The following is an 11,844-nucleotide window of genomic DNA, read 5'->3' as shown; positions in this document are numbered from 1 at the left end:
ATAATATTTATAACATTTATCCCCACACTAACAAACAAAACAGTTAACCATGAATAGTTTTCATTAGTATTTTAATTTGAAAGAAGTTTGCACTGGACAGCTGGAAGAACTGATCATTTTATTCCACTTTTACTCTTTATGCTGCACGTATATACCCCTTAGGAAAAACAGTAGTCCCACATCTATACAAGGTAAGTTAGTTTACAAGCCTACAGGGTGTGTATCAAGAAAGAAAAAATGTAATTTGATCAATAGAGCTGATAACATTAATTTTAGAAAGATTTACACATAGATTAAAGAGAAAAATCACAGAATGTGATCAGTCTTGCTTCACAGAAAATATATGCTGTTGCTTTTAATGTGTAAAATGTGACTTTATACAGCATATTCAGTACTTGGTTTAACCAAACAGAGAAAGCAGCTTAATGTATGCCTAAGGTTAAGCACACCTAGCAACTAAAACTAAATGTTAAGACTCGTTACAAATTTGTTGGTTTATTAGTCATTTAAAATATTGCAGTTGTTTAATGTCGAATCAGGTTGCTGCAAACCTGTTTCATACTAAACTGTGTTAACTTATGGCCATTAAGATGTTTTTGGCTAGACTTTATATCTTTATTTTAAATGTAAAAAAACAATATTATCTTCTTATATAATATGCTACTGTGGCCGTCCATTTGTCTGTCCAGGATTTTAAATCACCTGTCGCTCGCAAACCGTTTGAACTATTGACCTTAAAATTATGTACACATATACTATGTGACCTCTACTGTTCGGTTTCAGGTGAGGATTTTTTTTATTACTCTTTTTATTTTTATTTTATTGTAGAAACAACTCTCGGCAGCGGCCAGTAGGGTGGCCATGCGGCGCACACTCTCATCCCAACCACCTTCGCCGTCACTTCCCTTACCTCTTCATATCTTAAAACATTCTTGAGGCACATTGAAGACTTAGCTGCCAGCTTAAGTGAAAAATTAAGAAAAACGTACTAAGTAATTGCAACACAAACACTGACTTAAAATCAGTTTTAACGCGAAAAGATGCCGACAAAAGAAGAGAAGAAGCAGGCCGCGAGGGTGGAGAAAACAAGAGCTGCTCAGGAAGCAACAAACAAATGCTAAACGTACAGAGAAAGAGTATGAAAACTAAAAGTCAAGTGTATTCACGGCACGTTATCGTGCAGTACGCCGTTACTGGTGATTATACGGTATATTCTTTGTGTATGATCAATTCCAGGTTCCTGCAGCTTATTGCAAGTCAAATAATCAAATAAGAAATGTTTCACTTCAAAATGAAAATGATGCAGATCAGTTGTATGAGCTCGCTACAGCATTGCCAAATTGAACTTTGATCCAAATACATTTCTAATTAGACCGAGTCCTTACTAGTTTATGACAACACTGTCACTTTCACATATATGAGAATTTATTTAATGGAGAACAATTCCTAGAAATCATCATCACAAAGCAAGCAAGATTACAACACATTCAATTCACAATGGTTAATTTAAAGGGCTCTACATACTGATGGATTCTGTACGCATTTGTTCCCCATCATGTCATACATTTGCATTAACATTTTAAAAGCGGAGGTATCAAAATTAAAAGGCCCTGAAACTGAATCATGATGTTTAAAGAATGACTGAGACAGAAGTGGGAGAATCAAGTTTTTGTTTGCAATATATATCGGAGATAATCTAATTACCACATTTTTGCCCATCTTTTCTTACATTTCATTTTTACTTGCCTTCCAGAAAATGATGAGTGACTGGTCTGAGGAGTCTGTATATTCCAAAAGAAACCAATAATCCAGCTTTGCCACAGGTGCTGCTCAAAGAAAATAAATACATATATATGGTTACTGTTTGCAGTACAGCTTCCAGAGTTATTTACTACACAATAGAACTTTGAGAAGCACCCGGCTAGTTCAGTAACGATTATCATAGCACTTTTGGTTTGTACATAACAGCTCAGAAAAAGACTTGGAGTGTAGAGATAAGTGTACAAACACTTCAATTTTTTAAACTCTTTTTTTTCTTAATCCGGATACCTTTTGATAGCATCAGGTCTGCTTAACAAAATAATTCACTTATTTTCCACATACTATGGTGCTCCATTTGCTGAAACCGCTCTTACTTTGTGAAAGAAGACATAGAAATATGAATCCTGTATGTGCCATTCTTAGTGGCCTCAGCAGTCTAAAAGAAAAGTAACACCTTTCTGAATACATCATATGGAAACTAGTGATGACAACATTTCAGCACATTCAAGTCATTGTGTTTCTTTCTTTTTGAATCATTAATGCCACACTGGGATAAGCATGAAAATTTGAAAGAGTGAATGACATTTGATGATGCACATTGAAAACAGAATCATAGCTACAACTTTTAAGTTAATTATGGAGCTTTGTAGTAAAGTTATGGCTTAAACATGACAAGTATTCACTTGCTAAAGTGAAGCCATCTGATAGACTGTAACAAAAAACTGTTTTCATGAAAAACCCCTTAAATAATGCCTGCTGGGGTGGCGCAGTGGTAGCGCTGCTACCTCGCAGTTAAGACACCCGGGTTCGCTTCCCAGGTCCTCCCTGCGTGGAGTTTGCATGTTCTCCCCGTGTCTGCGTGGGTTTCTTCCCAAAGTCCACAGACATGCAGGTTAGGTGCACTGGCGATTCTAAATTGTCCCTAGTGTGTGTGTGTCCTGCGGTGGGCTGGTGCCCTGCCCGGGGTTTGTTTCCTGCCTTGCGCCCTGTGTTGGCTGAGATTAGCTCCAGCAGACCCCCCGTGACCCTGTAGTTAGGATAGAGCGGGTTGGATGATGGATGGATGGATAATGCCTGCTAGAGACCAATTCGAATTCTAGATATCCTAAAATATAAAACTATACGGTAAGCACAGTTTGTTGTGACATAATCACTTGGTTAGCCATATTTTAAGGCACTTTTAATAGCACAATTACATTTGTTGTGAACAGATTTAAATTGAACATGCTATATTCTGAAAATAAATGTTACAGGAATATCAGCTTATATGGGGAAAACACAAAAGGTTAAGTAACTTCCCCAAAAGCAACAGGTTTGTATTTAACAAATGATCTCATGAACACAGCACCAAGAGTCTGCAGCAGACATTAGGACTTCAAAATAAAGAATAAACATTATATTCAGTTGTACTATACACATGTATAAATAAATAACCTCTTGTTCAAAAATAAATTATAATTATGGTCACTAATCATTTCATCTGATATTTTAACTAAAGCAAATTCACAAGCTGATATTAATTCATATTTATTATTTTCAAAGGAAAGTAAAATTATATTAAAATGTTGTGGATTTTTGTTTTTATAATATTCATCCAAAGACTGTACATCAATTTAGCTTTTAAATACATCTGACCGGGGCGGCACGGTGGCGCAGTGGGTAGCGCTGCTGCCTCGCAGTTGAGAGATCTGGGGACCTGGGTTCGATTCCCGGGTCCTCCCTGCGTGGAGTTTGCATGTTCTCCCCGTGTCTGCGTGGGTTTCCTCCGGGCGCTCCAGTTTCCTCCCACATTCCAAAGACATGCAGGTTAGGTGGATTGGCGATTCTAAATTGGCCCCAGTGTGTGCTTGGTGGGTGGGTGTGTTTGTGTGTGTCCTGCGGTGGGTTGGCACCCTGCCCAGGATTGGTTCCTGCCTTGTGCCCTGTGTTGGCTGGGATTGGCTCCAGCAGACCCCCGTGACCCTGTGTTCGGATTCAGCGGGTTGGAAAATGGATGGATGGATGGATACATCTGACCGAGTACTGTATAGTACAAATGGTTTTGCTTAAATTAATTAATTATACAAAACATGTATCCATAAATCCCTTATCAAAGCAGGCTACTCCAATGCAAAGTTGCAGGAGATAACAGAAATAGTTAACCATATTTTTAAATTATGTTACTTTATTTCAGAATGCTAGTAATTACAATTCTTATTTAAAAAATATAGAGGAAACTCATATATTTCAGATTATAATAAAAAAAAATTCTGCTGATGAATTTTCATCCATCCATTAACTTTCCAAGCCAACTCTTTCCAGTACAATGTCAAAGCGACATATGCTATTGGCAGCATCAGGTGCATGGCAGCAATCAACCCTGGCCAGGGCTCTATTGCTGGATTCACTCACACAACCACATTCACTTACATTAGGCAATTTAGTGGGGTCAGCTCTCCTTAAACAACACAGGGCCAGGAGGAAGCAGACACAAAGAAAACACTCAGCCTCCGAATTGATATTAGATGGGTCAAATTAGGAGACATAACTCTAGGGATGCAAGTTTTTAGCACTAATTACTGTGCACTCTGCTACCCATTACTGAAAATTTAGAAAACAAACATACTTTAATAATGAAAATATAGTCTATGCTTACCAGCTTCTTCAGTTCTATTAAGTATTGGTTTGCTCCAGTCACTCCAAACTCCTTTCATGATACTCATCTTGGTCCGCATCTGAATTTCATAATTTGTAAAAGGTTGCAGGTCTGTCAAAATATACATTCTTTCAAAAGAATCCTTGAAAAAATAAAAACAACAGAAATAACAGTTTCCACAAAGTTTCTATAAAAAGCAGACATTTAAAAAAAGCTAAAATGTTCATTTTCTGAAAAATGGATTAAAGGCTCGTTCGTACATGCTAGATAAAATGCTTCTGGATTTGTACTGCTTCACTAAAAGGGAAATTAAAAATAAATCACTTCCATTTACATATTTATCATTTTGTTCAAATTACATTTTATACTGTACTCTAAATGCAACTATTGGTTAATTTTAGAAAGGTGAACAGTTAATTAAAATCTAGTTTATGGTCATATATACAGAGTATAGTGAAATTTTTAATGACATTCCCCCAATATACTACTACTATTACACTGTTACTAGTGTAAGACAGATAACAAAAAATTAAAAGATACTGTAGATAGAAATTTATTTGTACCCAAGTCAACATTTGGCTTTTTACAGAAGCGCTTTTAATAAATAAATAGATATATACATGAATATATATGCACACACATTATACACTAAACAGACAACAGAATGACTAAAAAGAAAGAAAAACTTCTGATTTGGTAGTCTCAGCCACATTGATGCGCTACACTTGGTTTCTTGACACTCTTCTGCTAAATAATTTGTTGCCTGAAAGTCCTCAGTGTTTGTGTGTCAGAGAGAGGGTGTGTAGCATTGTTCATAATGGCATACAGTTTTGCTTTAATACTCTCCTTCGCTACAACCTCCTGGGGGCCCAGAGTGTGTCCCATAACTGAGCCTGCCCTTTTAATTAGCTTGTTGATTTGGTGGGCCTCTCTTGAAGTGATATTACCAGCCCAGCACACCACAGCACAGAAAACTGCACTGGCCATCACAGAGTTCTACAAGATGCAAAAGATGTTACTACCCACATTAAACGGACACAGTCTCCTAAGAAAAGAGAGCCTGTTCTGCCCTTTCTAAATATAGCTCCTCAGTGTTTCAAGACCATTCCAGCCTGCCACTGATGTGGACCACCACTACATCCACTCCCTAAATAGTGATCAGTCAGAGAGGCTCTTTGGTGTGGCAAAAGTCAATACCATTTCCTTGGTTTTGCTGATGTTTAGTTGCAGACATTTTTTTCTGCACTAAGAAACACATTTCTCTGCCTGACTGCTATACTCTGTCTCACCCCCGCCCTTATAAAATGCACCCAATAAAGTGCAGAAGGCCCAAGGAAAATGGTTTACACAAATGGATCAACCTCATTGCTCTTGTGCCCATAAACATCCAACATCATTGGAAAGTTAATTTAATAGTGAAAAAAACAGTAGAAAACAATGATGATGTCCCACATTTAATAGTCAGAAAGGGCTGTGTTAGTGCCAGGCCACAGTGGCTGCACAGTAGCACAAATGGTAGCAAGTCCAACTGCAAGTAAGTGGTATGTATCATTGTCTAACCAGTGTCCTTTTTCTAATCTTCTTTAGTAACTTGACTGTTACTGGTTTACACATCTGACTTGCTTACAGTTTAATACTAGCAAAATACCCGCGCTTCGCAGCGGAGAAGTAGTGTGTTAAAGAGGTTATGAAAAAAAAAAGGAAACATTTTAAAAATAATGTAACATGATTGTCAATGTAATTGTGTTGTCATTGTTATGAGTGTTGCTGTGTTTTATATATATAAAATACACACACACACATATAAACATATATATACATATACATATATATATACATATCTACATATATATATATATATATATATATATATATATATATATATATATATATATATACATATACACATCCACATATCAACATATATATATACACATATATACACACACACACGCTTTATGGGTGATGATTGTTTTACTCTTTTTATGTTTATTTTATTTTATTGTAGAATCAACTCCTATCTGCGCACAGCAGGGCAGCCGTGGGCGGATGCGTATGGTGTATTCACTCCATGTTATCGTGCATTGCGCTGTCAGTGGTATTTTGATAAAAGAATTTGAACAACATATAAGAAGCGTATAAATTATTAAACAGTAAAACATTAACATTTAAGAAGTAAAGTTACATTAAGTACTACTGCAGTGCCTTCGGGTATACCTCATTTTTTGTTTGCCCATTACATGCTTAAATGTATACATTTTTTGGTGCACCTACCGGAGAACACGCGACATATAACCGAGCGTGGGAGAAGCATGGATTTTAAACACGCGTTGAGTTCATCTGCTGGTCTCCCTCGTGGAATAACTGGTAATGTTTGACTAAAATCTACAGCGAGTAAAACGACATTACCTCCTATTTTTTTTTTACGATCTCTGAGATCTTGCTTTTTTCGGTTCAAGGCTTCATAAGCTCTTTTATGTTGTATGGTGTACTTATCCCAAACCATCATCTTTGAATGTTGCAAGACTTTCGCCTTGTATGTAGATCGGGGTAATTACATTCATTGCATTCCTAGTCTGAATCACAATCTGATTGTATGGGTGGTTACCTGGCACTGTAGGGTTGCCACCCGTCCTTTAAAATACGGAATCATGGCGCGTTTGAGAATGAAATTGCGCGTCCCGTTTTGAATCAATACTGGACGGGATTTATCCCGTATTTGTTTTATCATTTTTTTTTTTAAAGCAGCGTCTCATGCAAATCATCCCACACGCATTTTATGAAGATGCCTCCTTTCCTACTTTTGATTGGGTAATACTTGATGTCATCGTTAGTTTGATTGGTGTTTTTAACTGTCCAGTGAGGAGGGCGTGTCTTTTAAGTACAGTCTGCAAAGTGTTGGCACTGAGATGTGGCGTCAGCGCCATAGTTGAAGCCCCTAACGTTGCGGTCAGCAAGTCGGCTAACATCCGCCATGTGCCGTCTTTCAGTTGCGAGAAGCAGATCATAGAATGGTTGAAACTTTTGCCCCTAACGTTGCGCCACGGCGTGTGGTTCGTTTATACCTCGTGTCTTCTCATTAAACTTTTATCTCGCGAATATGTTATTGCAATCCGCAGCGGGAGCGTTTGTATAAACTTAATTTAAACTTACGTTTTACACCGTGGTTTGTTTCCCTTATGAACATGCTTGTATGCTTAACTCGCTCCGTTCTCAATTGTTTAATTAATTTTTTGCTCTTCGCTGTTTGCGGCTCTTCCTCCATTTCCCCCCACTTCGTTCTTTTATCTCGCGAATATGTTATTGCAATCCTTAACGGGAGCGTTTCAATAAACTGATTGAAAATAGTTTTGCATTTACCTTTTTAGTAAAAGGCGAGCTTTTAAGCCTGAGAAATCACCCCGTAAATGCACACGTTTAATTGGACATGTGTTAATATGTATGGTTACACAGTATTAAAAGACAGTGAACAACGTCAGTTACCTTTGTTCCCGCATTTGATAAAAGGTGAGCTTTTAAGCCTGAGAAATCACCCCGTAAATGCACACGTTTAATTGCACATGTGTTAATATGTATGCTTACACAGTATTAAAAGACAGTCAAAAATTAACGTCATTTACCTTCGTTCCCGCGTGCGACTCGTGCTGTAAATCTCTTCCTTGTTTTTAGTTCACGTGATTACGTAGGAGGCGTGATGACGCGATACGTGACTCCGCCTCCTCCATTACAGTGTATGGACAAAAAATATGTTCCAGTTATGACCATTACGCTTTGAATTTCGAAATGAAACCTGCCTAACTTTTGTAAGTAAGCTGTAAGGAATGAGCCTGCCAAATTTCAGCCTTCCACCTACACGGGAAGTTGGAGAATTAGTGATGAGTGAGTCAGTCAGTCAGTGAGTGAGTGAGTGAGTCAGTCAGTCAGTGAGGGCTTTGCCTTTTATTATTATAGATTATCACTCAGGTTCATAAATCCATCACTAATATTCTATTAATTGTTCTGTTCCAGTATAAACTATAACGATAACTAAGAAAACTTCACATTTAAATGTTATACAACATCACAGTGGATTAAATTTGGCTTTATTGACACTGATCAACAAAAACAGACCCTTTAACATGAAAGTGAAATCAGAGGTCTGCAAAGTGGTCTTTACAGATGAAATTGAAAGAATTCGGCGTTTTACAATAGTATATAGTATATAGTCAAAAAAAGGTTTTCATAAACAGTACAATCGCTATTGTTAAATGAACACTTCATATGCATTGTAAATATGGGTCAACTGCTTTCATATATGCAATTTTAAGGGCTACTTTTACACTATTAGAACTAATCTAACACTGTCGATTTACAGTTTACATTTCATGGGTTTTCAAATACAGTATGATTAGTCTTATTGGCGACGTACTGTATGTATTAGGATTCAGTCCCTAAACTGATAAACCTTGAATGTATTCTTGTACAAAAAGATTATTTTCTCAAATTTCCCAAATTAAAGCAGTGCATAAACTCAATTTACTCATCATATAAAGTGCTACTTAAAAACATTAAGTGCTGCAACGTAGTACAAAAAACGTGGTCCATTACCTCTTTTGATTGCCTCGTCTTCACTATGTTTCATCAGTGGGAAAAATGTTGAAAGTCAGGTAAGGATATTTTTGTTTAGAATTTGAACACACAGTATAGAAGCTCTACTTTTGCAATTTTGCCATTGTTTAGGATAACTGGAAAAGAGTTTACCCAATGACAACGTCTCTCAGAAGAAATAAAAAGGAAGGGACAATTGTGTTTATGTTGGTAATTTAAGTCCAAATGAGTCCATCTAATGCTTTTACAAGATTAGGTCTATGTTTTGTAGTGTTTGATGTCAACTTAATGTAATTGGGTCCATCACAGTCACTCTGACACAGGCTATTTTTTATCTGTAACTTCATAATTTCATATTTAACATATATTTAATTTTACTAAACAAAACTAATGTGGGTTAATTTAGGTTATGTACATGTTATGGTGTGTTTGTTTTTGGGATCAGCAATGTAATAATAATCATCATCATCTTGAGCTCAGTGCTACCTCCTTCTGTGACTCTGTGATGAAAAGCAAAATTACAAAATGTATGTAAGCATTTATTTTTTATGTGTATGCAGGTTAGATGCATTGGCGATTCTAAATTGTCCCTAGTGTGTGGGTGTGTGTGCACCCTGCGGTGGGCTGGCACCCTGCCCAGGGTTTGTTTCCTGCCTTGCGCCCTGTGCTGGCTGGGATTGGCTCCAGCAGACCCCCATGACCCTGTAGTTAGGATATAGCGGGTTGGGAAATGGATGGATGTATTACAGTCTTTTTTCACACTCTACAGTTTCTTGATGTGTTCATATTACCTCTGTCATATTATAGCCATCACCCACTCATTTCCAATTCTCAGTCATTTTTAAGTTTCCAATCACCATGCAGAGCCTTATATGTCTGCTTTGAGAGTGCCAACATTAATTTCTGATATCATCATAAAAAAAAAAAAAAAAAATTAAAATCAACAGTTCTAGTTATGCATTGTCTATCTCAGTTGGTCTGTTTTTATGTTCCTGGATCCTTAGCTTTTCCTTGATTTCCTAAACACAGCTCTGGATTCTCCTAATGGTCCTTTTGTTTTGTTTTTGCCACACACTACCTTGTCTGTCTTGTCCAAGTCCATTTTTTTCACAGACTCAGACTTGATCCATATCTAAGATGCAAGGTCATGCTTTTTACTTGTTGTCAAGTCTAAAGGATCACATAATACAGTGAGCTCACCTCAATGTAATAATGGGTTTCTTGTGAACAGACCTTCTAATGTACAAGAATAAATAAATGAATAAATGCAAGTACCTTTCACACCTGACAATCTCTAATTTTTAATTATGAAAAGTAAATCAGACACACAAAAGACGTTTTACATAGTCTATCAAGTGTTAAGTTATTGTGACAAATGGCTGAACATCTTTATCAAAAACAAATACCATTATAAATACTGTAAGACCAACTTTATTTAAGAAAAAACAGGATAGCTTACATTTATAAGATGAACACTCCAATTCTGATTGAGAGGCCGATATCGGATTTCCAAAACTGTTGTATTCTGTTTCTCTTCCCAATATATTATCATGTTTGAGAACGAATTATTTATAAATGTGATTCTTGGGGGATAAGGCTTAACTACAAAATACAAAAGTAATATTATTAAAAACTTTATAATCAAAGTTAAACAAAACTAATATTAATTGTGCTGATTATGCAAACTAATTATTAAAAGATAACAGATGTTATGATCAGATAGTATCTAGGATGAGTATACTGAAAGCATTGTACTAAGAACATCATAAATATTGTTTTAAGTCTGATGTAATAACTTTGCAATTAAAGTACAATGTCAAATCCTTCACAATCTAGGTGCTCCCCACTCCACTTAATAAACACTTCTTGTTCTTGCTGCATCCTGAACCCACTGTAGCAACAGACAGTGGTAGTCTTGACAGAGCACCTTAAATTCTCTGCTATGAAAATACTCTGAGAATTAAGAATAGTAAGATTTACACTTGACCAGAGGACATAATTTTCATGGTGAAATATAGTAATGCATTTGTACGATTGTATAGGGAATCCCAAAAAAGGTATACACACTTTTAATGATTATAAATACAATGTTTATTAAGAAACATACAAATTTTATAATTCAAATTAACAAAGACACATGTAGAATCAAATGAATACACACTTTGACAGCCTCACTGAAAGAGAATGTTCCCAAATGCTAAACGAAAGGATCTGTGATGTTTACAAATCCATTTGTCAGCATTATCAACAGTGGCTGGACCGGAACAGCCAGCAGTTGAAAAATGTGACTTCTTTAATTTGAATTATAAAACCTAAATGTATCTTAAAAACATTACATTTACAATCATTCAAAGAATATATACATTTTTGGAGACATAGTGTAGTATACAAATTGTAATGATCATTTAAACAATTTCTACTGTTAATAATTACAAATTTATAAGTTGACAATATTTCTGTTGCAATTGGTTACAGACAGAAGCAGTAGGAAAGAACAGTAAATTACAAAAGGCGGGTGTTGGTATGTTTAAGAAAAGATGTAATTAAGCTAATCCAGCTCCGAAGTATAGCCAATGAATTCTGTATCGGTGTTTCCGACTTCCACCTTACGAACCCACGTCTTACTCATTATTTAAATTGTTAGGGTATAGCTGATACCTATTAATTACTCCCAGCTTCCAGAAACCTAGTTATACCGCACTTACTACAAATATTCTCTAAACTCCTCGTACTTCAGGCAGAGGTGGGGGTACAGGTTTGCTTTTATCTCGTCAGTGGCGTTTTTCACCTAATCTTCACCATTGAATTCCACTCTGTTACTGTCACACATCCAACAAAACTCCACATTGTTGTTCTTTATC

Source organism: Erpetoichthys calabaricus, chromosome 10 (assembly GCF_900747795.2).
Source record: "Erpetoichthys calabaricus chromosome 10, fErpCal1.3, whole genome shotgun sequence".
Classification (NCBI taxonomy): Eukaryota; Metazoa; Chordata; class Cladistia; order Polypteriformes; family Polypteridae; genus Erpetoichthys; species Erpetoichthys calabaricus.
The sequence above is the reverse complement of the archived record's forward strand: the minus strand, read 5'-3'. Positions refer to the sequence as shown.